This window comes from Sminthopsis crassicaudata, chromosome 3 (genome assembly GCF_048593235.1).
Source record: "Sminthopsis crassicaudata isolate SCR6 chromosome 3, ASM4859323v1, whole genome shotgun sequence".
NCBI lineage: Eukaryota > Metazoa > Chordata > Mammalia > Dasyuromorphia > Dasyuridae > Sminthopsis > Sminthopsis crassicaudata.
The window spans coordinates 33,013,307-33,040,830 of NC_133619.1; the positions used below are offsets into that span (position 1 = coordinate 33,013,307).

General features: G+C 34.2%; 1 protein-coding gene across 7 annotated transcripts in view; it reads left to right on the forward strand.

The window, feature by feature from the left end:
• NAALADL2 (N-acetylated alpha-linked acidic dipeptidase like 2) overlaps positions 1-27,524 on the forward strand; it is a 1,407,963-nt gene that overhangs the window by 981,388 nt on the left and 399,051 nt on the right. The window lies entirely within an intron of this gene.

Genomic DNA, 27,524 nt, shown 5'->3' on the forward strand with positions numbered 1-27,524 from the left:
CAGGGCTGTTGATCCAAGTTAGAAATCTTTGATTATGGACTTTTAAGCACAAATAATAGGTGTAGCTTGGTGAGGTTAGTACATGTTTTACCATGTTGGTAAATATAAGTCTAAGCATAATCAAATCATTGAATTTTTTAAAAGAAAGATTAGAATATATCACTATGATTTTAAAAATAACAGCGTTCGAATTAATTTACCAATGCCACAATTGAACTAAATAAAATAACAAAATACTGTGAAATTATATAAAATATATTATATCAATGGGAAAAAATGAGAAAATGTGTAAATGGAGACCTATATAGACCTCAAACTGTATTATTAAAGCATTTATTATCAAAAATTTTATTCTATTAAAAAGCAAAGGGATAGAAAAGTACAACCACAAAATAGATTTGATAAGCAAAATGCAGAAATGACTGAAGACAGTAGCTCAGTGTTTGCTCAACTAAGAACAAGGATGTCCTTTTGGATAAGAACCACTGGGAAAACTAGAAAGCTTGGCAGATATGAGATTTAAACCAGTATCTTACATTATTACCACCAAAATCTCAACATAGACAGCCAGAACGTAAAATATGTCATCCAAATAGGAAAAACCAAAAACACAAACATGAACAACAACAACAACAAAAACTAGCATCAGTGGCTTTTCACAGTGATGACTAGAGGGAGATTTTATGATTTTTAGAAGACCATTATTATAGGTATCTAAAATTAAAAACCTTTCCTAGCTGTGTGACCCTGGGCAAATCACTTAACCCTAGCCTCAAAAAAAAAAAAAAAAATAAAAATTAAATTAAATTAAATTAAATTAAATTAAAAACCTTTTGCAGAAATAATAAAAGAAAAAAAGGTTTTATACAAATATATATACAAGAGTAATTCCATAGTAGGTCAAGTATCAAGAGACTAACCATATTAAAAAGAATTTCAAACAAGAAATGACCATTTAAAACATTGAGAGATGTTAATTGAAGCAACACTGTGGTTTTACTTTAGGTCCTGCAAAATAAAAAGGACATCAAAAATTAGGGAAAATCATTGTTGGAGGAGCCCTGGGAAAGCAGGCTTTTCTTTTTTCTTTTTGCAAAGCTGCTCACTGATTCAACTGTTCTATATATTATCTCATAATTATGCAAGAAAACAGACAAAATTGTCCATACCTTTTGAACCAGTGATCTCACTATTGAGTTTATACATCAAACACTTAAAAGATTTTTAGAAACAAAGGTTCCAAAGAAACCTAAGTATTGATAGCAACATTCTTTTTTGTGCCAAAAAATAAGAAACAAAATGGATGATCATAGATTGGAGACTTGATAGGGGGAAATTGCATAATAATATGGAAATGGTTATTTTAGTTCCTAAATTAGAAAAATTAAAATATGAATGAAACTCTATTTTATAGTAAGGTGATGTATTTAAGAAGTAAAATAAAAAAGGCAATTTTGGATATTTTTTAAAAAGAATATAGTGGAATAAGTAAGAAATGACTGATGTGATAAATTCGGAAGAACATGAGAAGATCTGAATGAACTAATACAGAATAATATATAAGGTCTGCCACAAGGTAAAGGAGAGGGTCATCAAAAGAAAGTCAAACTGTGAGTAATTAAAAAACTGATTATCTTTTAAAAAAGAAAAAAGAAAGGAAGAAAGAAAGGAAGAAAGAAAGAAAGAAAGAAAGAAAGAAAGAAAGAAAGAAAGAAAGAAAGAAAGAAAGAAAGAAAGAAAGAAAGAAAGAAAGAAAGAAAGAAAGAAAGAAAGAAAGAAAGAAAGAAAGAAAGAAAGAAAGAAAGAAAGAAAGAAAGAAAGAAGAAGGAAAGAAGGAAAGGAAGGAGGGAAGGAGGAAAGGAGGAAAGGAGGAAAGAAAGAAGGAAAGAAGGGAGGGAAGGAAGGAAAGGAAAAGAAACATGAATGAAACAAACCTTCCTCTTGCCAGAGACAATTAAGGCAGAATGGCTTATGTATTGTCAGATAGACTCACTGTATTAGACTGCTAGATGGTACAGTGGACAGAGTGCTGGAACTGGAGATGAGTTCAAATCTATCCTGGGACACTCGCTCACTAGCAATTTGATCCTTGGGCAAGCCAATTTACCTCTTTTTGCCTTAATTCACTGGAGAAGAAAATGGCAAACCACTCTGGTATTTTTGCCAAGAAAACCTATATAGGGGCCCAGAGAGTAGGATACTACAGACCACAATATCAGGCATTTGTGCTTGGCTGCATTTTGCAGTTTTTGTTGTTTCAAGGGAAGCTTGGGACTGGGAGATGTTATCCTTTATAAGCCAAGTTCTTTCCCAGGTCTCATTTTTTTTTCCTGAGGCAATACCCATTCAGTGATTTAAGGGTAGGTAAGAAATGAAGCAAAAGATGCCCTTTTTTACTTATCCCCCCCAAAAAATTGCTGGGAAGGGAAGACCATAAGGATTTTTGGCTGGAATTGAAACGATTTCTATTTATACTGTCTCTGAGCCAATAAAACCCAAAGAATGACTAAGTGAAGCTTCCTTCCACTGGTACCTATTATTGGACAGTCAATGAGAGCCCGAGTGATTTGGGCTTAAGGCATAGTCAATTTGAATCCCAGTGGGCTTTATCAGAGCCTAATTTTCCAGAGCTCTATTTCAAGAAATTCTTATTCCTTTGGGCAGATCACCTACACATCAGGGCTTATTGCCTCATGTAAATAGAGAAAGGAAGGAAGAAAGAGGGGAGAAAAGAGAAGAAAGCCATATGGACACAGAATAAAGTGGAAAGGCTCAAGGAAAATGATAGCGTTAAGGATGATAGGGAATGGCTTCTAAAAGAAGTAATGTTTTTAGCTGAAGCTTTTGAAGGAGGTCAGGGAAACCAGGAGGTGATTATGAATAGGAAAAGAGTTCCAGAAACTAGAAACAACTAGTGAACATGTTGGAAGATGGATAATCCTGTGTAAGGAAAAAAAAAAAAAAAAAAAAAAAAAGTCATTGTCATTGGATCACAGAGAATCTAGGAGTATGGGATGAAATGACTGAAAACTCACAAATTTAAGGAGTTTTTAAAATCAAAGGGAAAATCAAAACTTGTTTTGATAGAGAAGGAGATTTTATTTGCTAAAATGTTCTCTGGACCTTATGGGCTCATAGTGGTAAATTTTTTCTACAGTAAACCATCGGAGTGACCAGTGATCCTGCTGTTATAGAAAACATAACCCCAGCTCAATAGGGGAAAATTTCATGATACTGACTAGCTGTGATTGGGGCAAACTTCCAAAGCAGCTGTCTTTGTATGTCGCTCTGGTTTGATTTCCAAATATCTTGTGTCATTTTGTCCCTTATTAGTAAAATGAGACTTCTTAAAAGTGACTGAAAAGAAATGTATTCTAACAACACTAGCATTGGCTTTGGACTGAGAGAAAGTAGATTTACATTTCAGTTATAGCATTTACTTCATGTGTGTGACCTTGAGAGGTAATTTTAACTTCAGATTTCAAACTCCTAATAAAGTAGAACAAGGTCGGAGAGGAGAATTGGATGTCACATCTTTTAGGCAGATTCTCTTCCAATCTACTTCCTATCATTCTCTCAGCCTGATTTCTCATCTGTAAAAATGAGGATATTGATCTCTTAAGTTCACTTGAAATCTTGATTCTTATAATCCAGGCTATAGAGATCAATTTTGACAAAGGACTTTGTAATCTGAAAGTAAAATAAATAATTCTGTATTTTTCTTTTCTTTCAAAGCTGAGGTTATCACCTGACTTGTTTAGGAATTCCCTTCAAACATACTGAATTTTTCTAAAGACTTCTTTCATTTGCCCTTCAAAAACATAGAAAAGAATATGATTTTCAAAATACCAAATTGAGAATGAGAAGAAATACAAAAATAGTATATGCAAACTTATTTAAAAGCCATTCAGTTAATGTAATACAGATGCCTTTTGAAATCCATCTAATAAGTACCAAAATGGCAAATGGTCCTCTTTTCAAAATCTTTAGTATCTTGGAGATGACCATGACCTTTGAAACAATTATACCCACAAGAATTCAACTTTTAGTTTTCTGCAGGACTTTTGGGAAGAGATATCTCAGAAAATACTTGATACCGTTGACATAAATAGGGCCCACTATGTAGGTCCAGGGCAGCAAAATAGTACAGTGAACCCTGAATCAGGAGGATTGAGTTCAGATGGGACCTGAGGCACTAGCTGTGGACCCTGGCAGTCACTTAATCCTGTTGGCCTCAGTTTCCACATCTGCAAAATAACTGGAGAAAGAAATGGCAAATCATTTTATTTTTGCTAAGAAAACCCCAAATGGGGTCAAGAAGAATTGGTCATGATTAAAGCAATTGAACAACAACAGCACTATCTGTTTCTGTTGAAACTAAACCATTTTCTAAGACCTATTTATAAAGGTGCCACCAAATTCCCACAGAAAAACCCAATCTTTTGGAGTGAGAGAGCATAACATTTGGTGAAACAAAACACTGGTTTCACACTCCGCCTCGGTTTCTTCTGCTATTTTGAATGGATCGGTTCCAATTTTTGGTCTTATTTCTTTACCTGTAAAATGCCTGGATTGTATTAAATAACCTCTCAGCTCGTTTCCAGCTCTATATTTTATCATATCTTATGAAATACCCTTGCTAGAGTCTTAAAATTCTGAGGGATTTTTTTAGCAGCTGCCTTATCCAAGCTCTCAATTATTTTCAGAAGAATCCCTTCTACCACGTTCCAGGGAAATGGTCATCCAACTTTGGGTTTTAGTCACTAGAGATGCAAACAACAACAAACAATCACTGACATCAAGGAATTTTACATTCTGTTGATGGAAAGCAGCTTGTATACAGATAATAAGTAATTGAAATGCAGGCAAAGGGAAAACTGAATTCTGCTTTATAAAAAATGCATATCCTAAACAAATAAATAAATAAAAATACTCCTCTCAATTTTGCCACTTCTCTTTTTTCCTCTTCATTGTAAAACTTGGAGAACTGAGTAAATAGTCTGTATTATTGCCTCTGTTTCCTTATCCTCCACTCTTCAGTCCTGGAAAATGAACCTTAACCATAACTTTACTAAAATAGCTCTTTCTAAAACTACTAACAAGAGTGTGTTGGAATCAGCTTTGTACTGCATTAATTGTTTAATTTTCAATATGGTTCTTATACCTCGGTTATTGGCAAATATTAGAGATCATAATTTTATTTATTGTTTTGTTTATTTCTAGCTTTAAGAATGTGATAGAGAAAATAATGTAGATTAAACTTTAAAGTGTTTTAGGTGTTTCTTAAACATTGTAGATAGTTGTTAAACATTTACTAGGAAACCTTAGTCACTAGTGACCCACTATTGATCCATCTATTTACTTCTTTTCTATCCTCTTCTTGGACATCCCTGATCTGTTTGATTCTAGTAACCCATTCTTTTAGATCCTGTTAGAGGTCTCTTATTTTCTTCCACTCATCCCTTCAAAGTTGAGTGTCCTAATATTCTACACTTAGTCTTCTTCTCTCTCCATAGTGAAGGTCCTTCTAACTCTACTAATCTGTGCTACTTTCTCCCTTGGTGATCTTCCTCCCTCTCACAGCTATGTTGTTACTCTCATAAAAATGGTCATTTTCACTCTTGCCTCTTTTCAGCCTTTCAGTCCCTAATTCATAATTTTCTTTTCTCCATCTCACTGAGTATCTCAGATGCTGAGCACATAATACTCAACAAAGTAGCACAGAATCCCTGATAAAACAATAATTGAGAAGATTGTTGCCTTCCTAGATTAGATGTCCAGTTCATTAACAGAAATTTTCCTGACACATAAAAAAGGATGACAATTGCTCCAAAGATTCATGTGGTCCTTCTTCCAGAAGGAGACTAAAGAGCATAGTTAAAGATAATGAAATCTTATATAAGAACCTGAAGACTATAAAGGAATAGTTTGTGTTTGCCTCACCATTGCATATTGAAGACAAATGATGTAAAAGATAAAAACAGTGAATTCAATGGCTGGCTAAGAAGTTATTGTCTCAGAATGGAATTTGGATTTTTGTCCCATGGGTTACAACATAAGGTTCACAGATTCTTGTCTGGAGATGGAACACAATTAACAAAAAAAGTAAAAATGTATTTGCCAGAGTTTTGTAAATCCAAAGAAACTGAAAAGTTGTGAATGATTTTCTAATCCCAACTCCTTGAGCCCCCATTAGTAATTTTTGCCCAAGATTATCAATTGAGATTCATTTGTCTGTCAGCCAGTTTTAAGTAGTTTTTCAAATGGAATAGTCATTGAAGTGGTTCAGAAAGAACAATTGGTACAAAATATTCCTCCCCCTATCCACCTCAAATTTTGGTTGCTATCCTCTTTAAGTACTTTGCTAGAGAAAAGTGGTCTCAAGTCTATACATGTGAAGTTTACTAACAGCCTTTCAGATATTTTTCCTATGATTGCTTTGTCACCGTACCTCGCCACCTTGGTCATTCTTTGATTCCCTCTATCCATACTTCATGCTGCTGCCTAAATAATTATCCTAAAATACCACTGTGATATTGTTCTGGAGTTTTCCAATCATATGTGACTGGGACTCCATTGGATGTTTTTTTTGGGGGGCAGAGATACTGGAATGATTTGATATTTTCTGCTCCAGATCATTTTACAGAAGAGGAAACTGAGGCAAATAAAGTTAAGTGATTTGCCTAGAGTTACAAAGCTGGTAAGTGTCTGAGACCAGATTTGAACTCACATTCTCCTGATTCCAGTATTGATGCCCTACCACTATACTGTTTTTGCTTTAAAAACAAAAGCAAACACACCTGTGGTTTCCTGCAAAGAAAGCTATATGATTTTTCTAGCATTATCAACTACTTTTGAAGGTATATCTTCATATCTTGTAATTTTACTATTCTGTGAGCTATCATCAGTACTTTAGTTAATATAGAAAAATAAAAAATGCATAATTTAGTACAAATTGTACTTATAACAACAAGCTTGCTACTAGGCACCTAAGTGGCAGAATGGAGAGATTAGTTTAATAACACCTGAGTTTAAATCTGGCCTTAGATATATTTACTATGTGACCGTCAGCAAGCCATTGTCATTGTCTTCACTGTAATTATTATTATTTTCATTTCTAATGCTCACAGATCATCTCTTTAACAATCTATTCTACAAGAGTGCTTGAAGCTTTGTACATCTTGGAAATGATCTGTATTTTTCAAGGACATAGAGAAGAATTTGAATTTTTCACAACTCTGTACTTGTTGCAAAGTACATAAAAATAGCTGCTTCTAGACTTTGAAGTATAATATGTAATCACGATATTTCAAGCTTAGGTTTTCAGAGAGGGAGCATCTTTAATCAGCTAAGGTCAGCAGTGTTCATAATACTATGATGAATTAACAAAAATCAACAAAATTAGTTACTTTCGAAAATTTTTAAGAAGTAACCTTACTGGGGCAGCTAGGTGGTGCAATGGATAGAGCACCAGCCCTGAAATCAAGAAGATAGTTCAAATCTGGCCTCAGACACTTAACACTTCCTACCTACGTGACCATGGCCAAGTCACTTAACCCAATTGCCTCAGCAAAAAAAAAAAAAAAAAAAAAAAAAGTAAGCTTTCTTTATCCATTCCCCTTCAACTCATATTCTATATAAACATATGGACATCTAAATTCCTAAGAATAATAAAATAAATTTAAGAATAAGAACTTTGCTTTAAGCTATTGAATATATATAATTTATTCTAGGGAAAAACATTATTTTTATATTTTCTTCCTAATATCTATAATAATAAATATTACCCTTCACTAACATAAATGTATATATGTATGTATGTGTGTATGTATATAATTGTGTAAAAATGTAAATATAGATTTGTGTTGTGCATTTACATGCATTTCAAGTTATAGCTTCAGGGGAGCAAGGCAGGCTAATATACCTGTCTTCTATCAGTAGAGGTTAATTCAGAGACAAATTGACTTAGCCCTTTTTGATCTTCTCAGAACATTTTCTCCATTTGACAGCTTCTCAGGTACATAGCTCTTTGTGGCTGTTTTGAAGTCTGCAAAAGAAAAAGTCGGTGTGTGTGAGGTTTGATTTTTAATGATTTCCTGTTTTACAGGAGTAAGCATTAAAACAATTTACCAAATATGTCAGCTGATTTGGTCTTTTAACAGTAAGCTTGGCTAATGAATATTACAAAGACTCAGCTTTTGGGAGAGGTAGCTTTTTACTCCCTCAGTGGGCTCTTTCTCCATATCGCTTTTCAAAGCGACTGTCTCGGTATCGTATTAAGTTGGCGATAATGAATTTGGACAAGGTTTTAATTCCATTAAACAAGAAGAACTGGAGTTCACAACCACATGAAAGAACTAGCTTAAAGTACCCAACGAGAAGCAATTTTGTTGAAGAAGGAACTGGAGTCTAGCTTGTTTTCCTTTGAAAGGAATTAAATAGAAAAAGAAAAACCCACAAATGCAAGTAAGGTTGAAGGACAGGAGGGTCCTATTGTTCCTGCTTCAACAGTGTCCCATTTATCTGGAACAACAGATGACTGTAGATGAGAGGCTTGGAGAGTGAGAGAATGTCAGCTGCTGTCAGAGACGGTCCTGAAAGCCTGGATTTTGATGCCACCTGTCTGTATGATGAGATTACTCCATTTGGACAGGGGATCCTCAGTGCCCTAGTTTTGTATTAACCCACTTACTACCATGTTGCTCGCTTGCCCTCTTATTGGACTCACTGCTGTGTCTTGACCTGTATTTGCTATAGCATCTTAAACACTTTGCAAAGAGACTGTTCATTTAGGATGTCAGTACCACAGGAGGGGAGCAGCTTAGGAAGCTGCAGGATTGTTATATTTTTCTACCCTCCAGGATAAAAGCATGTTGTTTTGACAAGAGCTGAAAGTGGTCCAAGGGAAGATGCTAAATGGGAAAATAAATAAATAAAGCCAACCCCAGGAAATCTTTTATGAAACAATACGGGTTGACATTATTTCATACTTCCTGGCAGATTGGAGTGTTGGAAGGATAAATATTCACCAGGTGGTCAGAGGCAAAATATTCTTTTCTACGAGATGCTGGACAAGATTTAAATTGGAATTTCTTTTTAAAAATTCATTATTCACAATATGTCCTAGCAAATAATGATCATCCCTGAACTTCTTTGCTCCTCAGTTTCCTGTTCTGTAAAATTACATTGCAATTCTAGCTATAAAGCACATAGCCCTGTGAACTTTTCTTTTTTTAATATAAGAAGAGGACTTTTTTTAAAAACCAATATTTCTATAGGAGTTTTCCTGCTGTGGTTTCCCCCACTGAGTTCAAAAAGGGAAAAAAATGACAATTAGATTATGTCTTTAAAATGAGCAGAAAGCATTAACTTGAGTTATTTAACTGTGTATGATTCAACATATATACATCATTAGCTATCTCCTGTTGGAGAGACAAACTTCAACACGTTTTTTTAGACAATTGGTGATTTGCCCAAGGTCATACAACTAGAATATGTCAAATATCTGAGCTTGGATTTGAACTTAGATCATCCTGACTTCAGTGCTAGTATTCTATCTACATAATTTTAAATACTTTTTGAAAAATAAGGAGGACCACCCAAATGTACTTAGCATGAAAGTGAGCCTTAGAGAAAATCTGAACTGGTTGGTGATTTAGTGATTTTTAGACTAAACTTCCCCAGTTCCTTTTGCATGCCATGGTTTTGAGACCCTTTATTATCCTGATTAACCTTCCCTGAACGTCATATCAATGTCCTCCCCAAAATGTGATATATAGAAATAAACTCACACCCTAGATGTGTCCTCTCCAGGATAGTGTGCAAGAGTCTCATCCTTGCCCACTGCTACAAACTTAATAAAGCCTAAAATATCGAGAGCTCAAATATGTCTTCTTCTATATAATTAGGCTGGCCCAAGCTTCTGTCTTTACCACAAGATAGAACTAGACTGATCATCTGAATTACCATGGGAACTCTCTTTTCTCCTCCTTCCTATATCCCTATCACATTCTTCCTTATTTTTTGCCATTGGTTTCTCTACATTAAGTATTCTACTGTTAACAAATGATCTTTCAGTGCAAATTAACACAACTATGAGATACCACTACACACCTCTCAGATTGGCTAAGATGGCAAGAAAAGATAATGATGAATGTTGGAGGGGATGTGGGAAAACTGGGACACTGATATGTTGTTGGAGGAGTTGTGAAAGAATCCAACCCTTCTGGAGAGCAATTTGGAACTATGCCCAAAGGGGAATCAAACTGTGCATACCCTTTGATCCAGCTTATATCCCAAAGAGATCTTAAAGGAGGGAAAGGGACACACATGTGCAAAAATGTTTGTGGCAGCCCTTTTTGTAGTGGCAAGGAACTGGAAACTCAGTAGATGCTCATTGGGGAATGGCTGAAAAAGTTATGCTATATAAATGTTATGGATTATTATTGTTCTATAAGAAATGATCAGCAGGATGAATACAGAGAGGCTTGGGGAGACTTACATGAACTGATGTTACACAGCAACAACAAGATTATATGACAATTACTTCTGATCAGTCTGACTCTTCAGGCCAGTTCCAATGATCTTGTGAGGAAGAGAGCCATCTGCCCCCAGAGAGAGGATTATGGGAAGTGAGTGTAGTTCACAACATAACATTTTTGCTCTTTTTGTTATTTACTTACATTTTGTTTTCTTACTCATTTACTTTTCTTTTTGATCTGATTTTTCTTGTGCAGCAAGAAAATTATATAAATATATTTATACATATTGGATTTAACATATATTTTAACATGTTTAACATGTATTGGATTGCTTGCCATCTAGGGAAAAGGATGGGAGAAAGGAAGGGAGAATCTGAAACACAAGGCTATGCAAGGGTCAATGATGAAAAATCACCGTCCATATGTTTTGAAAATAAAAAAACTTAAAAGAAAAAATGATCTTTCACATTAGAAACACATCTCTTTCCCAGAAGTTAGTCTTTATATGTGTGTATGTGTGTGTGTGTTAACATTTAATTTTCTATTTGCATTCTGTTTTTCTCCAGTAAAATACAAGTTTCTTGGGAACAGGACCATTTCATTTTTGTCTATATATCTTACAACCCTGCCAAGTTGCCTGGTATATTGTAGGAGTTTGAAAGTGCTTCTTATTGTAAATATCCTTCTTCCAGACTGAACAGTGAAGTTGCTGAATTATATGTGAGAGATTAGCCGAGGAATCATAGTCCTAATTAGAACTGTAAGTGAACACAATCACATTTTGAGTTCATCAACTGTCTTCAAATATTTGGGGTTTAGAGAACACTTATGCTGTTTTGTTTTGCAGTGTTTCTTTTTTTTTCTCCTCATAGTCAATGAATGCTGGAGGGAGACAGAATCTGGTCTGTGTTTCTAATTCAGTTATACTTAACCCATCAACATGGAGTCTGATATGAGATATGTGTAGGCTGGTTTAAAAACATCACACATTTTCTGTCCTGGAAAACAAAATGTTATCAGTTTAGGATTAAACATATTCATTTTCTGATGAAATCAAACAGAGCCAGGGCAGAAATCACCCAATACCTACTATATCTAATGGGATATTGTGTAACTAACTGTGTATTTATTTAGAGAATGGTGCCCATTTTAAATAGAAATGGGAGCTGCTAAACCATATATCAGAATCCCTGCAGGCCAAATATTGACTTAGAAAACCACATAATAATATTATCTATATTTTATTATATTTTTAAATTAATATTTTGTTAAATATTTCTCAATTACATTTTAAATTAGGCCTGTGGGCTATGTTTTTGACATTCCTGATTTACAGTATGCTTCAGCATATTACAATCCCATGTACTAGAGCCTAGAATACCACTGAATCTCTGCTTTACTAGAGTATGTGCACAGGAATGCAAGCAGTAGACTGTCCAGTTTGAAGTTGGGGGATGTGTTAAAGAATTTCTAAATTGGATGAAAGCTGAGGTCATCTAATTTAACCTGTGCCTAATTGAACATTTCCTTTTGGATACAATTAATGCCCAATCCCCCAACCTTTGCTTGAAGATTCTGACAGACAGGGATCTGCTACATCCCTTGCCAGTGTGTTCTTCTTTTTCATATCTCAAATTTCTTGGAAGTTTTTTTCTAAACAAACAAACAAACAAAAAGCCAAAATTCATTTCATTGTAATCCACCTCACTCCAATCCCTATCCCATTACTTTTTGTCCTATTTTTTTGTAATCAGGTAGAATTTATCCATTCCCCATTCCTTATGGAAATGCTTTAGCATTACATGAATATAGCTTAGGATTTCCCTAAGTCTTCTTTTCTCTGAGCTAAACTTTCCCAATTCCTTTAACAAATCTTTATAGGACATAATTTTAAGATCTTCACCATGCTGATTACTCTCCTTAAATATCATTGAATTTATCAGTTTTTATCAAAAATGTCATTTCTAGAACTACATCTGTATTAATTTTGACCCGCCCAAAACAAAGTATAATAGGATTATTACCCATCCCTCCCCTGTTATTCTCTTCTTAAAGAGTTCTTCTCTTTTTAATTCCTTTTAATGTTTTCATTAGATTTTTGGTTGTTATCATATTGCACTTATAGTCCACTGACTCTGATATTTTTTCAAAAGAACTCATCTAAACAGACTTCTTCTATTGCTTGATTGACCTTGTAATTATGAATTTGATTGTTTAAATCCACATATAAAACTTTACATTTATATCCATTAAATTTCAGAGATTCAAATGTTATGGGTTGGATTAGACACATTTTGAGATTCTATACCATTCTGAGATTTCTGTGGTAGTGATGCAAAGGTTAGCAATTTTCATTTTAAACTCTTAGGAATATATGTAACCTTGGCTCATGTCTAACAGGCAAATTTATAACATGTGGCCCACAAGTTATGAAATGGCTAGTGCTTCTGGTCCTTATTGGAGAGCAAAACTCACTAAAAGTAAGCTGGATATTGAACTCCCACCCTAGGTATAGGAAATCTCTCTCTTGGTTAGTTTTCATGGTTATGCTGTTGACAAGGGATAGTCACTACTTCTCCCTTCTTTTCTGCTCATTTTCCTTGAAAATACCTTCTTGCTTTCTTATGCATGAAAAATTCTATGCTCTACCTCCAATTGCATCTAAGGATGATCTTGTCTTGGTTTCTTTCTTTTTTATTCCAAACTAAGAGCGACGAATCCAGGGAATCAGGGTTCTGTGTGGCTAGACAATCCCTTCATACTATGTATGTCAATCAATAAGTGTTTTATATTACTGTGAAATACTTCTTATTCCATAAGATCTAGAGCTGGAAAGGTCCTTATAAATCATCAATTTCAAAGTCCTTGCCATTTTCATTCTATAGATGTAGAAATTGATACCCAATATAGTTATGTGACTGATTCAAAATGACACAGTAAAGAACAGAACTGAGATTCAAACCCAGGGCTGCTAACTCCAATTTCGTCTTCTTCTTCCTCCACCATATAGCTTCCCCCTTGTTTAAACCTTGCTAAATGCTAAAGCAATTATTGGATTTTTTCCTCATTGCATCAAATCAGGTAAATTTAATTAGTTGTTTCTGGGTCCTTAACTACATATCGATCATTTAGAAATGTGCACTCACTAGATGCTCTGGCTGAATGGGCTTTATTTTATAAGTGATCTAGTTTTAATTATATAAAGATCCAGGTGGATTTTTATATAGCCTCAGGGATGTGACTGATCTTAATGGTATGGCTGTGTTTCATCACAATTTGCAAACGGCATTAATTGAACTTATAATGATATTTCTAATATTACTTGACAGCATAGTTTGCTGCACTGGTTGATGTCTTTGCCCAGTCCTAAATTGTTACTAAATCAGATAAACTCTGATTAGTAAGAATCTAAATGAAATAGGGTAATCACTTTCATTCAACATTTCTCTGTTAAATATAGTTTCTTCCCAACATTATGCAGACTCATCCTAAGATTAAATAAGCTCTCCATATTTCCAGTCTTCCAATTTCAGAATTCTCTGACTACTTTTGTATGTTACCAAAGCATGAGTCTATTCAATGACAAAATCAGTCAAGATAATAGATTCATAGAGTTTGATTTGGAAGGGAAAGAATGACATCATTTAAACAAACTCTTATTTGATGGGTGAAAAAATTCAGACTCAGAGACCAAGTGACTGTTGAGAATAACTATTGGGATGACTCATTAAAAGGGAGGTGGTTTTTGGGGACAGAGCCAAGACGATTGAGTAGAGAAAACTTTCAGTTGAGCTCGCCCAATATTTCCCCCAAATCAACTTTAAAATAATGTTTCAAATTAAATGCTAGAGTCTCAGAGTCAACAAAAGATCTGGCAGCCTAAGACAACATGGGGAAGAGAGATGAGTGAGAAGGCTGACTGGAGACCACTTGGAGGATATGGCAATGGTGGAACTAGATAATGGTGACAGAAGCAAGTCTTGGCAATATTTTGATTATGGGGGGATATGGGGACTTGGGGGGATTGTTGGTACCCTTTAGAATAATAAAGAAGATAGATGGTTGGGGGAGGATTTAGGGAGAAAGATAATAATTTTCTTTTTTGAAATATTGAGTTTAAGATGTTTACTAGTTCTAGATGTTTGAAAGGCAGTTGGAGAGAGGAAATTGAAAGTGAATAGAGAGGTAGACCTGGAAAAAATCTGCGTAGATTCTTGAGAGTTGATGAGACCAAGTCAAGAGGGAGAAGAGAAAAGGATCCAGGATAGTAAGATCTGATGTGAAAGAGAATTTAACAAAGGAGAAAGTATGAATAGGGAGATAGGAAAGAGTAGATCCAGGAGGGACTAACTTCCCAAAAGCCAAGAGAAAAGAGTATCAAAGAAGAAAGACCTATTCTCAGTGTCAGAGGCTGCCAGGAGCTCTAAAAGAATGACTATTGAGCAAATTTATCAACTAAGAGATCATTAGGAACCTTGAGGAGAGTAATTTTGGTGGAATGATAAGGTGAGAAGCCGCATCGTAAGAGGTTAAGAAGAGAGTGGAAGGAGAAAAAGTAGAAAAAGTATTCCACTTACTTCTTATTGCTAAATGACTTGGGAAGAAGTGCATTATATAAAAATCTGGTTCTAGGACAGAACCACCTCATTTTCATGGAAGAATTAAAGTAAACAACTTTAATAAAATAATAAAACAAACAATGTGAAATAGGAGGAGCAAAAAAAGTAGAAACACCTGTTGTAGATGGTCTTTTCAAGGAGTTTCACCTCGAGTCAGAAGAAGAATTACATGATAGTGTGGATTGAAGGATCAAGTAAGGACTTCTAAATGGTGAATACAGATTCTCAAATTAGGTAAAATGTTGTCATTACTTCTGGGATCCTTGAGCGTTCATGATAAATTATTGTTTTGTATTTAAAATAATATTAAAGTATTTTAAGGTTTATTTGCTTTTTTTTTCAAACATTAATAGTATATGGATAGTGCATTTGCCATCATTCTGATTTTACCATATAAGGAATCTAAAGCTTGGATAAGTTTCGGAACCAGAATTCATACCTAGTTTGGATTTGTTTTTGGTTTTTTTCCAAGTGCATACCTGGAAAACTTAAAGAAAAAACTTTAAACTTAAAAGAAAAAAAATTGTTTAATGAGTCAAATATTGACATATCTAACAAGTAACAAGAAAACATCTAATCATGTCTAGTATTTACTCTACCTATTTGGTCCCTTTCTTTGACTGGTTGGTTCCTCCCAGAATCACTATTTTGAGGAAAGTGCTTACCTCCAGCCTTGCCTTCATCTTGATCTACCACTTCTCAATCTCTGGATTTCTTTAAACCCCAAGCCCCATCGGGGCTCCTTTTTCTTCTCATCCCCCTTTTCAGCTTTCTTTAGACATTCTCTTTTCCCATTAGAATGCAATGTCATTGAAAGCAGGAGTATTGCTTTTTTCTCTGTGTATTTTTATTTTCAGTGATTAACACAATAATAGTTATAGAGCTGATGAATATGAAATGGCTTTTGAACTGATGTCATTATATTTTATAATCTAAAATGGGCACCAAAAGTTGAAATTTCCAATTACCTAAGCTTTAAAAAATATGAAAAACATTTGGGGAGCTATTTGATTCCCTTTTTTTCCTCTTTTTAAAAAATATAGTAAAAGTTCAAATTCAAGTTGGTATTTGTGAATTTTGAGGGTGTGTTTGGGCTTTGGGACAGTTGGTAATAAATTATTTTAGCACTTTAGCACTTAAATTCCTCTAACAAAATTAAAAGTATTCCACTTACTTCTTATTGCTAAATGACTTGGGAAGAAATGCATTATATAAAAATTGCCCTTAATATTTTATTTTGTCTGCTTCTTTGAAGAAGTGCTTTATCCATTATAAATAACCTCAAATGTGCAGCATATATGTTCTACATAAAATGGATCAGCGATCATATAACTTATCCTTATGCTAATACAATAAGTCAAAATCAAGTTATAAGAAATTAAAATGTATGTCTATGTATGAATGTATGTATGTATGTATTGTGTGTCTATCACATTTACCTAGCACCTTCCAGACAAAGAACACTTACAAAAAACAAAACGTTTCTTACTTTCAGAGGCCTTCTATTCTACTGGAAAATGACATATACACACATATGTACAATACAAGGTAGAGCGTGAAGGAGGAAAGTGAGAAATCAGGCCAAATGCTGCAGGGAAATTTAAGGGCCTAAATAGAACATAGACCACTTGACTATAGGGCTTATAATTCTTTGTTCTGGTATCTAATAGGATACTCTATATTTAGGAGGAACTCTTTTTAAAAATATTAAATAAGAGCAAGAACTTCCATTTAATTCTTTCCGTTGAAAAGTTATAAGTAATATATACTTTTTCTGAAACAAGAGGGAGAAAAGTCTTTCAGGGTCTCCCTTTCAGATTCTCTGCTTAAAGATATCACAAAAAATCAAAAATCTTGAGGCAGCAGTTTTTTTATTTTGTTTTCTGAAAACTTCCCTTTTAGAGGAATTACGTGGAGAAACTGAAGCAAAGGTTCAGTTAAAGAGAAGAACTATCCATTTGGGTCTAGATCATTTAAATTGTCGTGGCTACCACTGCCCAAGTTTTAACTAAGCAAGTAGCTTCAGTGATTAATACAGGTCACACTTAAAGATAAGGGGAGCAGACAGACAAGCTGTGTTAGCATTGAAGGTATGTTTGCAATTTTACTGGCTCTGAACATTAAGACAAAGAATGCAGTTCAATTTCAACAATTTGGTAAGAGGTTATTAAGTGCCTACTGTGTGCCAGGCTCTGTACTAAAAGCTGGGGATGTCAAAAAAAAAAAACCCTTTGTCCTCAAGGGGTTTAAAAACTTAATGGGGGAAGACAACACACAAAAGGAATCTGGAAAGTGGGGGGACTCTTCATCATAGAATTGAAATGAGGCAGTTCTACAAATAGAGGATGGGCTTAGACCAATAGGTTAGGAAATCAACAGTTTAGCATCAAGTTAAGTGAAGGATCAGTCTTCATGTTTATGTACTTCTTCCCTTAAAATGAGCCAGAGAGTGAAGAAGGAAGAAGTAGAGAGGAAGAGGAAGGGAGGGACAGACAGACATAGAGAGACAGAGAGAGAAAGAGACAGACAGAGGAAGAGAGACAGACAGAGACATAGAGAGATAGACAAAGAGAAACAGAGGGTCAAAGGAAGTAATCAAGAAGGAGGAGTTGGAGAAGGACACAGTTATTACAATTAAAGTACCCAAGAAATGTAAATTCATTTATAATATAAACATTTTAGGGACAAAATTCTCAAGACTCCCTGTACCTGTTTCTCCATGCATCATGCTGTATTATTTTTTTTTCTGAGTAAGAGGACCAATGTCACGTAGTGTATAAAACACTGGCCAGTCATCATGAAGGGTTTTAAGTCCTCGTCCTGACCTTTGTATTTACTAGCAATATGACCTCACCTTAGCCATTGGACTTATCAGGTTCTCAGCTTCCTTCTATTTAAATTAAGGGATCAAGCTAGATAATCCCTAACGTTCTTTCCATCTTTTCATTGAACATTTTGTGATTCTGTGGACCTCAGAAATAGAATTGGAGATTTGAAGGAAGAAAGATACAAATAAACATGATTGATTCCAGAACTGAGAAGATAATGCAACGTAAAGGAGAGTTTGTTGAGGTGAGAGAGTCTTCACATTACCTCCCAAGAATCCTCTTCAGGATTTGTATAGATAAAACAGAACTGCATATGAAGTATCTGTTTAGACTCTCAGATTCCTTATAGGTTTATGACAGGAAAATCAACAAAATTATATATGTCTTCCCTGTCTCCCTTTTCTGTAATACCCTCCTTTAAGCAACAGCATCCTTATACTTTATAGCAACTCTATTTCCCTATTTTTCTGATCAAAAAATTTTGTTCAAGAAAGGATTCAATAAATGCATTCATACCAAGGGATCATCCCTCCCAGTGTTTCTTGTAGTTTAATGGAGAATACCACTTCAAGCATCGCATGCATTTCAAATGATGGGGAGCTAGGAGGCATAGTGAATAGAGTGCTAGACCTGGGATGAGCAAGATTGGTCACTGAAACTAGCTATGGATCCTTGGTTCATTATCTAACCTTTCTGAAACTCAGTATATTCATGTGTAACATGGGAAAAATAGCACCTTATATCTACTGCCTGGTGTTATTATGAGACTTGGGAGATAATTTATGTAAAATGCAAACTTAAAGCTTAATACCATTTAGGATAATTGCAGTAAGGGAATGTCAAAAATAAACAAGTCAGTGCAAGATATGCTTTTAAAGCAAGGGAATCACTGTAATCTTGGTTCCCTAAAAATCATATCATATAGTAAAAAGTAATTATCATCTATTCCTCATTTACCATCCTCAACTTTTCACAAAGTAGTTCTGTTTACTAAAAAAAAAAAAAAATAATAATGTAGCCACATTCCAGTGGAGTCTTGTAGAAACCCTAGAGGGATGTAAAATAATATAGGAACAATAGAATTTTGAACTGGAAAAGAATAGAGGTCATCTAATCTAACACTCATTTTAAAGATGAGGAAACTGAGCTCAAGAGAAGTGACTGGCCGTATTTATGTATATATGTATACCTTATATATCGCTGTATATATGTATATATGTCTACATACATATGTAGATTGTATGTGTTTGTGTATGTACATATGCATATACAGATAGAGGGTGTTTTCTTCATTTGGGGAAAAATTGAGTTAGGAACTTTATAGTATTTTTTCAGGAGGGAGAGAGGGAGGGGAAAACTCACTCAAAAAGGGAAAGCATGAATGATTTGCAATTTGTGTCATAGGAAGCAATTCTAAATCCATGAAATTACAAATCCACATACATTTCTGAGAAATTATCAACATGATAATTAAATAAATAAATTTTAGAAATGTTTGCTTAAAAAAAAGTCATGCAAATGGAAGAATTATTCAAGTGTTATAAAGTTTGTCTCTGTTCTAGTTTTATAATCTGTAAAATCTGTATAATCTTGTAAAATACCTAGATTGTAAGTCTGGTTAGGTGGTATGTAATGTATATTTCCATAATGATTTTAATTGTGTTTTTTGTCAAATTTAACCCTCACCCAAATATTCTCTTCTCTCATTCCATTTCCATGTCTTTCCACACCAGTATCATTCCATGCTTTCTTCCCTTCAATTAGGTATGCTTATTTTGAAAGAAAATACTATTTCTACCTTTGTGTTTCAGTTTTAAATCATGTTCCATTTAACTTCAACAATATTTGCAAAATCTGTTACACATGTAATGTCTTCTTACATTAAAATTGCAAATTATTTATCCCATAAATAATGTATAAGTAAATATACATTGTAGATTTTAAGGATTGTTTTTTAATTTCATTGTTATTTTCATCTAAAAATGCATGTTGCTGCTTCTTTCTATAGCTTGAATGTTATTCTCTATGGTATACAGCTTTGTAGTTTTATTTGTGTATTCTTCTCAAAATTCAATCTAATGAGATTTTAAAAATCTCTAGCCAAACAAATTCTTTCTAGACTTCATGAATGTATTCCTACCCTTGCCAAGAGACCATCATTCTTGTATCATAGGCCATGGTCCAGAAAGCTAAATAAATCCTGTTTTCTGACACTTTTTATGTAGCCAGCTGTCCACTTAGAATAGCCTTTCTTTCTCTTCCAAGTCACAACCTTCAACTGGAAGAAGAGATGAAACCATCATGTAGAGTTCCAATTCAATTTTCTGTCCATGGTTTCAAATTCTTTAGTGAAGCATTCAGGAGGTAATACATGTGAAATGTATAAACAATTATATTGGTTGTTAGGAAGAGTATGGCGACTGAGGAGAGTAAAAAGAGTGCATGATTTTGTGGATTGTTCATCTTAGCTGTAACCTTAGCTGGTGTTCTAACATGAGCTGTGGCTTTTTCATGCACAAAATCAAGTTCATAGCTGAGGCAGGTTCAGAGGAAATTCTGTTAATTTAGGAAAATGTCAGTTGTGTTTTGTTTTGCTTTTTTTTTCTGAAGTAGTCAGATCATTGAATTCTCAATTCAATTCAACACTTTGTACTTTTGTGGGTAACTTAAACACACGATGCAATGCCAGGCACCTGGGACTAAAATCAAAAGAAAAAAAAAGCAGCTTCCTCAAGAAATTTGGATCTTTAAGCCAACATATGATTTTTAAATATATATGTTTGTATTTTGGGAGAATATATGTGGGATGTTGGAGGGGAGGGTTATTCTCAAACATATGAGTCTTCTGTCAACCCATTTATATCATTACAAAAAAGACAACAGTGTTAATAATGTGTGCATGTATGTATGTGTGTATACATGTATGCAGATGATATATACAGCATTTTTCATATATGTGTATGTGAACATGTTTGGTGTGTGCATGGACACACACACATATAAGATTTACAAACCACCATATATAAATGATCTTATTTGGTCCTCAGAACAACCTTGACATAGTAGATACTATTATCACCATCACATGAGAAACATTAAAATAAGAGACAGTAAATGATTTGCTCAAAATCACACAGTTAGTGATTGAGGTAGTTTTTGAAAGGAGCTCTTTTTGATTCTTAAGTCCTTCATTCTTTTTCCTATGACAATTAAGCTTTCCTGGTGACCCTTACAAAGCAAGCTTTATAGGTAATAGTTTGAGGGAAAAAATATCTTTGTGCTACTTGTTCATGCAGTATCCAGATATTATATATCCTGGACAAGGACACAGAAGGGGAGAAAGGTAAAGGAATAGAGGAAGAATGAGGGAGTAAGGGAGAGAGACAGATACAATGACAGTGATATGAAAAGAAGATAAAGCTCCAAGAACCATGGCACCCAGAAATGGATTGTTCATTATGAATTTAGGAGAAAACTGGAACCAACAGTTAGGGCCTGAGTTTGTGAGCAGCAGACCCAGAGCACCCAACTGAGCAATCTGCCAAGCAGAGACACTGGCTCAAGGTAGAAGTAACATGAAGAAATCATGAAAACAGAAAGGATCCGGTCTTTACATGAATGAATGACTAGTTGAGTAGGTAATCTAGAGATGTTGTTACAAATGAATAAGGAAGGATTCAATTCAAGGAGAAAGACCATTAACTATCAGGGGAATTGGAAAGTAGTGTCAGATTAGATCTTTTTCCATTTAATTTTATCCATAAAGAATAAAAAAGAAAGTTTAAAATTTAAGGATTAATAATAATGTTGACTGGTTATCATAACATATATAGTTGAGTCTTTTCTGTAATTTCTTTATCCAAAATCACCAAAACATAATTTTGATGTTGAAGTAACTAAATCATATTTAGCTTGATAAAAGTTCAACTGAATTGCTATATTCTAATTATATATATATATATGTATATATAATAAATGTGTATTTTAGTTTCTATATGATGCTTAAATGTTGCTGACTCTAATTAACACATGGTCAACAGCATATTTAGTTGGCAATATTGTTAATATGTCCCTTGTAGCAATTCATTTAGTGTGTTTATGGTTCCTGGATGATTATCCTAATGAGTAGGATGATGAGAATTATTATAAGGCAGAGATTTAATAGAACACCCATCGGAGCAATAAGGAAAAGAGGGAAAAAGGTGAGGTTGATTTATTATCTAAAGTATTCTATTGATGCTGTTGAGTAATTATAATCCTTTGTAAAATGTATATTGTATGTTGTGGTTAGGTTTAGTTCTCACTTTGAGGAAGAATCCAAGTACCTTGCAAGATGCCTAGCACATATCTGAGGAGTAAGAAGTGTAGGTGGAATTTAATCCTTTTTAAATGTAAGATGTATATATGAGAAACAATTTAATTTTTAAAATGCCAAGTTAAAAAGTGAAGTTGAACTTTAAAAGATGATGATTTTTTTTGTTTTCACATGTCTCCTGTATTGTATAAATATTCTAATATTTAATTTTTAATAATGTGTGTGATGATCATTACCAATGCTTGGGATATATATATGTGTGTGTGTGTGTGTGTGTGTGTGTGTGTACATTTATAATAATAGTTAATAATTATGTAACACTTTAAGCACTTGAGATAATTAGACAGGAGTGTTAAGAGAAAAAAGTGTGTGTGTGTGTGTGTGTGTGTGTGTGTGTGTGTATCTCTTTGTCTGGAAGCCAGATGGAATAGTGGATAGAGAGCTGAACTGCAAATCAGGAGGTATCATTTTCCTTAATTCAAATACAGCCTCAGATACTGGTTATCTAGGTGATCTTAGGCAAGTCACTTGACCCTCGATGCCTCAGTTTTCTCATCTATTAAATGAGCTGGAGAAGGAAATGGCAAAAATGCGAGTATCTTTGCCAAGAAAACTGAAAATAGGATCATAAAGAGAAAGGCACAACTGAAACAATTAAATGAGGAAATGCATACATAAATAGTCTTCTAATATCATTTAGAATATCTTTATGAAAATACCTGGTGGATTTAAAAATGCTTAATTTAGTATTAGTAGTAGAATCTAGTACATTCCGGTGACTTTATTTCATGATTTTTTTGAAATATGAAATATATTATCATTTTGAGGTCATGGTTTTTAGGTAGTTCAATGATTAAATTTTTCTTCATCAATATTCCAATTCAGTTTTGTTTTGGTTTTTTGGAGGGGGTATTCAATGCCTTCTATTTTTTTTTCAGTTTTCTTTTTTTATTTTGTTATAAAATTCTTCTTGTTTTATGGAACAGTTGACAGAAATTCATTCTAATTTTCAAAAAGTGACTTACATAGAGGTTTTTCATATCTTATATTATGATGCAAAATTCTCCTTCCAAGTGCTTCCTCCACAACTTTCATTTCTTTTTTTTTTTTTTTTTCAAATTTTCCTTCTAGTGCTCTCATTTCACCTGCAAAATAATTTAATTCTTTTCATGGTTTTTTTTCAGGAATTTTAATTGATCCTTTTAAAAAATTTGCTCATCAGTGCTTTATATCATGACTTTTATTTTCTTACTGATAATTTGGAGTCATCTTTTATCTTGACTTTTTGTGTAGGTGCCCTTCACTATGTAAATAGCTCTTTATTATAGGAATCTTTTTTTTTATTTATTCAATTTATTCTTCCAACTTTATTTCCTGAATTGAAACTTTATTCTAAGAACTGTGCTCCATGAACTTTTAAAGAGCATTTTGATCTTTTTATCATCCTGTTAATACAATGATCCTTCTATTATCTGTCTTTTGATATATTTTTCAGGACATTTGAATTTCCTATTAGGGGTTTCACATTTTCTTTTTCTTTGTCATTATTAATTATTCTGACTTTGTTTTGCAAGCTTTTGTTTTTGAAGTCCCAAGACAGTCATTAGCTTTCACTTGGTGAATTGTAATTTTTAAGGATTTATTTTATTCAGTGAGATTTAGGACCTCTTTTTCCATTTGGTCAATTCTTATGCTTAAGGCATTTTTCTTTTTTCTTTTGATATTTTTCTACCTCTTGTACAAAGCTGTTAAGTCTCTTTTCACAATTTTTTTTGCATAGCTTTAATTTATTTTTCTTACTTTCGTATTGACTTTTAAACCATTTTTTCACTTTTTAAAATCTTTTCTTTAGCTCTTTTAGGAATTGTTGGGAGTATGTCCAATCTATGACGATTGTTTTGAGTCATCTTCTTGAGCTTTTGATACCATAGTAGATTTTTGTATTTTTGGGTCTTTGGGAAAAATCCAACTTCTGACTTACTTTGGTGATTCATTTTTTGTTCTAAATCTTGCTCTAATTATCCAAATAAATTATCCAAAGTTTTGGGTCTTTCCAACGTGGTATGATCCTGGTGAAAATCTCTTCAGTGAGTTCATTTTCAGTGCTGTATAAATTACTAACCAAGTTTGGATTGATTGGCTTGGATCTAATTGATTTTCTATAAACTGTCGGTCATGATTAATCTTGTGGGAGGTTTTACATCATTAGAATGATTGAACTACTGGTTTCCTCTTGTTTTTAACCTTTGGCCCTAATTTGTTCCATCACAGGGTTAGTAGCCACCACCATTGCTATTGCTGCTGCTTTTTGGTCCTGGCTAGTCCTGTCTCTCCCTCCTCCTATGTCCACCCTCCCCCCAACTCATATTCAGAGCTGCTTATCTTCTTATAATTGTGATTAATAATACCTGTGAAAATATAACTTATTGTGTATATAAAGTACTTTACAAATCATAAGTTACTATTGAAATGCTAGCTCTTTGCTAGTCTAAAGATTCAGACACACACACATACACACACAACATTTTTGTTGAGTATATATCTTCTTTTCTATATTGGAAGCCAAATTTGTTCAAATTAATTTATTTTGTTTTCCTGCCAACTTTGCTGATTAGATGGAAGCAGATACTTTAAAATTTAAAAAGAAAACGTAACACTTAATTTCACACCAATGGCATAAGTAGATAAATGATGTTCTCTCTAAGGTATGTGGTGATTAAAGGTTATTTAAATATTAAGGTGAGATAATTTCTTAGGGGATTCATTAGATGTTTTCTATATGATGTCTGTGTAGTTTGCAGCTGGAAATTGTTTCAAACATAATTTTGTAAGTGCATCAAATTGAAGATTCTCTTAGACCTAATTTTTAATTAAAAGTATACTTCTTAATTTATATTTATATATTTTCAGAAAATATATTTGTTCATGTTTTGTAAGTCAAATCACATTTTGAGCACACAGATATAGTACAATAATATTTAAAGAAGATGGCCAGATCATCTAATGAGGGAAAGGAAAGGGGGAACCCCATTTCTTGGCACATAGATAATCCCATGAGGTGCAGTGTCCCCTGTAAATGAATTTACAGGCCCAAAAACCTAGATTGATAAATAAAAGGTTTATTTTAGAAATTTGGAAGTAAAGTTCAGTTATAAAGACACCAGGGCCAGAGGTGGTCGCTGGGCGAGCAGGGACCCTTACATGGCTGGAAGGATACCACGTGTTGGCTGGGAGGGCTCCTGCAAAGAGGGTGTTCCGGCTCACCTCTTTTATACCCAAAAGATGATGGGCGGTACCCCTAAGCTCTCAGCGGGCTTTTCAGTTAGCTCAGTTCAGGTGAGGGCTGGGGGAAGCTGAGCTGATAGTGAGGCTGGGCCCGGATATTCAAAGGGTGCCTTTGACCAGGATTTGTGAATCAAGGTCAGCCATAGGTTGGGCAATTAGAAAGGAATCTTTCAACCCCCATCACATCCAAATTATTTATTAAGCACTAAGCATTTAAGCACTGTGGTACACACAAATACAAATAATGATAAAATCCCCACTCTCAAGAAATTTACATTTTAATAAGGGAGATAAAAACATAGATAAATATATTCAGAATAAATACAAAAGTTGGCCAGTCATTTTCAAAAGTGATTAATTGGATAATTAGAGCAAGATTTAGAACAAAAAATGAATCACCAGGGTAAGTCAGAAGTTGGATTTTTCCCAAAGTAAGTCATATACTTGTACCATCATCCTTCTTGTGGTTCCTGCAGTACAAGTGCAAATTGTAGGGATACTGACACCCAGAGTGGAAAGAAGGCACGGTCACACACAGAGAGAAAACATAAGCATCTGCCAAGTTACCGTGAGTGACAATAAGTTCAGAGGATAAACCCCTAAACTCAAAAATTAAGAATTCTAAACTTAGCCATGGCTAGCTCTGAACCCTATCATCTCTTCTGTCTCCAATAGGGCAGTCACCTAACACAAACTTGTTTTGCTTGCACCGTAGTCAAGGGCTGCTTCTGTGAGGTTTATTTATTTTCCCCTTCTCTTTACAGTCTAGCATGAGGTCAACTAGACAGTTCCTTGGTTTTCTTCTGGCAACTTTTGTTATCATAGGATGTGCTTTCTCCCCTTTGGATCTGCAGGTAGAATATCAGAATAACACAACAACCCAAGGAATGGTCTTTCTGCACTGGTCTCCCCCCGTTGTTGGTGCTCCCCCTTCTCACAATTTAGGTTGTATGTATTTTATCTATATCTTCTAATACTTATAAATGTATATGTTGTCTCCCCCAAGAAATGACTAGAGGCCAGGGACTATTGCATCTTTATCATTACCCCTGTAATGAGAGAACATAATAGACATTTGAATGTTTATCCATTGATTGTTTTGTACAAGAGTACACTGGGTATATTTCCTAAGCAATTTTGACTTCTCCCTGTGAATTAAGGGCAGTCTTAATTCCAAGTCCTATTGCTCTGATTTAAGCAACAAGGTTATATTATTAAGCTAGGTCTTTGGCTAGGGCATTTTTTTGATGGGAGAAAAGTGGTATTTTTAAGTATGATTTCACCAGTATAAGTAATTCCTGTGAGGAGTCTGACTCCATTAATGCAAATTGGCAACTGTTTTGAAGTTTAAAGCTTACAGTTTAAAAATTGTGCCCAGGGTCACACATCCAGTTAAGAATGGAATTTGAGAAGCCTGGCTCTCTCACTACTTTACAAATTTTGCCTTTCTGAAAGCCATTCTTAGTGTCAAAACATGATGGAATCCAAATATTCCATTGAAGAATATCATTGTCAACTTCACATTCAAAATATGAATTTCCCAATCATAATGACTAGGGAAGCCTAGTCCTATTTATACCCTACTATAATAACATTTGGTTATTATCCCCTTTCCTCAGGTGAGTGTGAGGATTAAATGAAATAATCTGAGTAAAGCATCTTAAAGAACTATAGAAATGTTGTTTCTACAATCACCACTACCACCTCCATTACTTCTTCTCCTTCTTCTCCTTCTGAATATCCTAGCATAATTGTATAAATTCAAAGGAGACAAAGCCAGTAGACACCCAAAAGTAAAGAATATTCCCTGCAACCCAAGTCCATTAACATGCATGCAAAACAGTAAGGGGAAGGGGGAAAGAGACAGAGACTGTGACAGAGAGAAGTACGGAGGAAAGTCAGAAGAGGAGATATCTGAATAAATACAAAGTTGTTTTAAATTGAGTAGATAAAACATATGGGGAAATAAGAATTCTAAAATATATATATAGTCCAG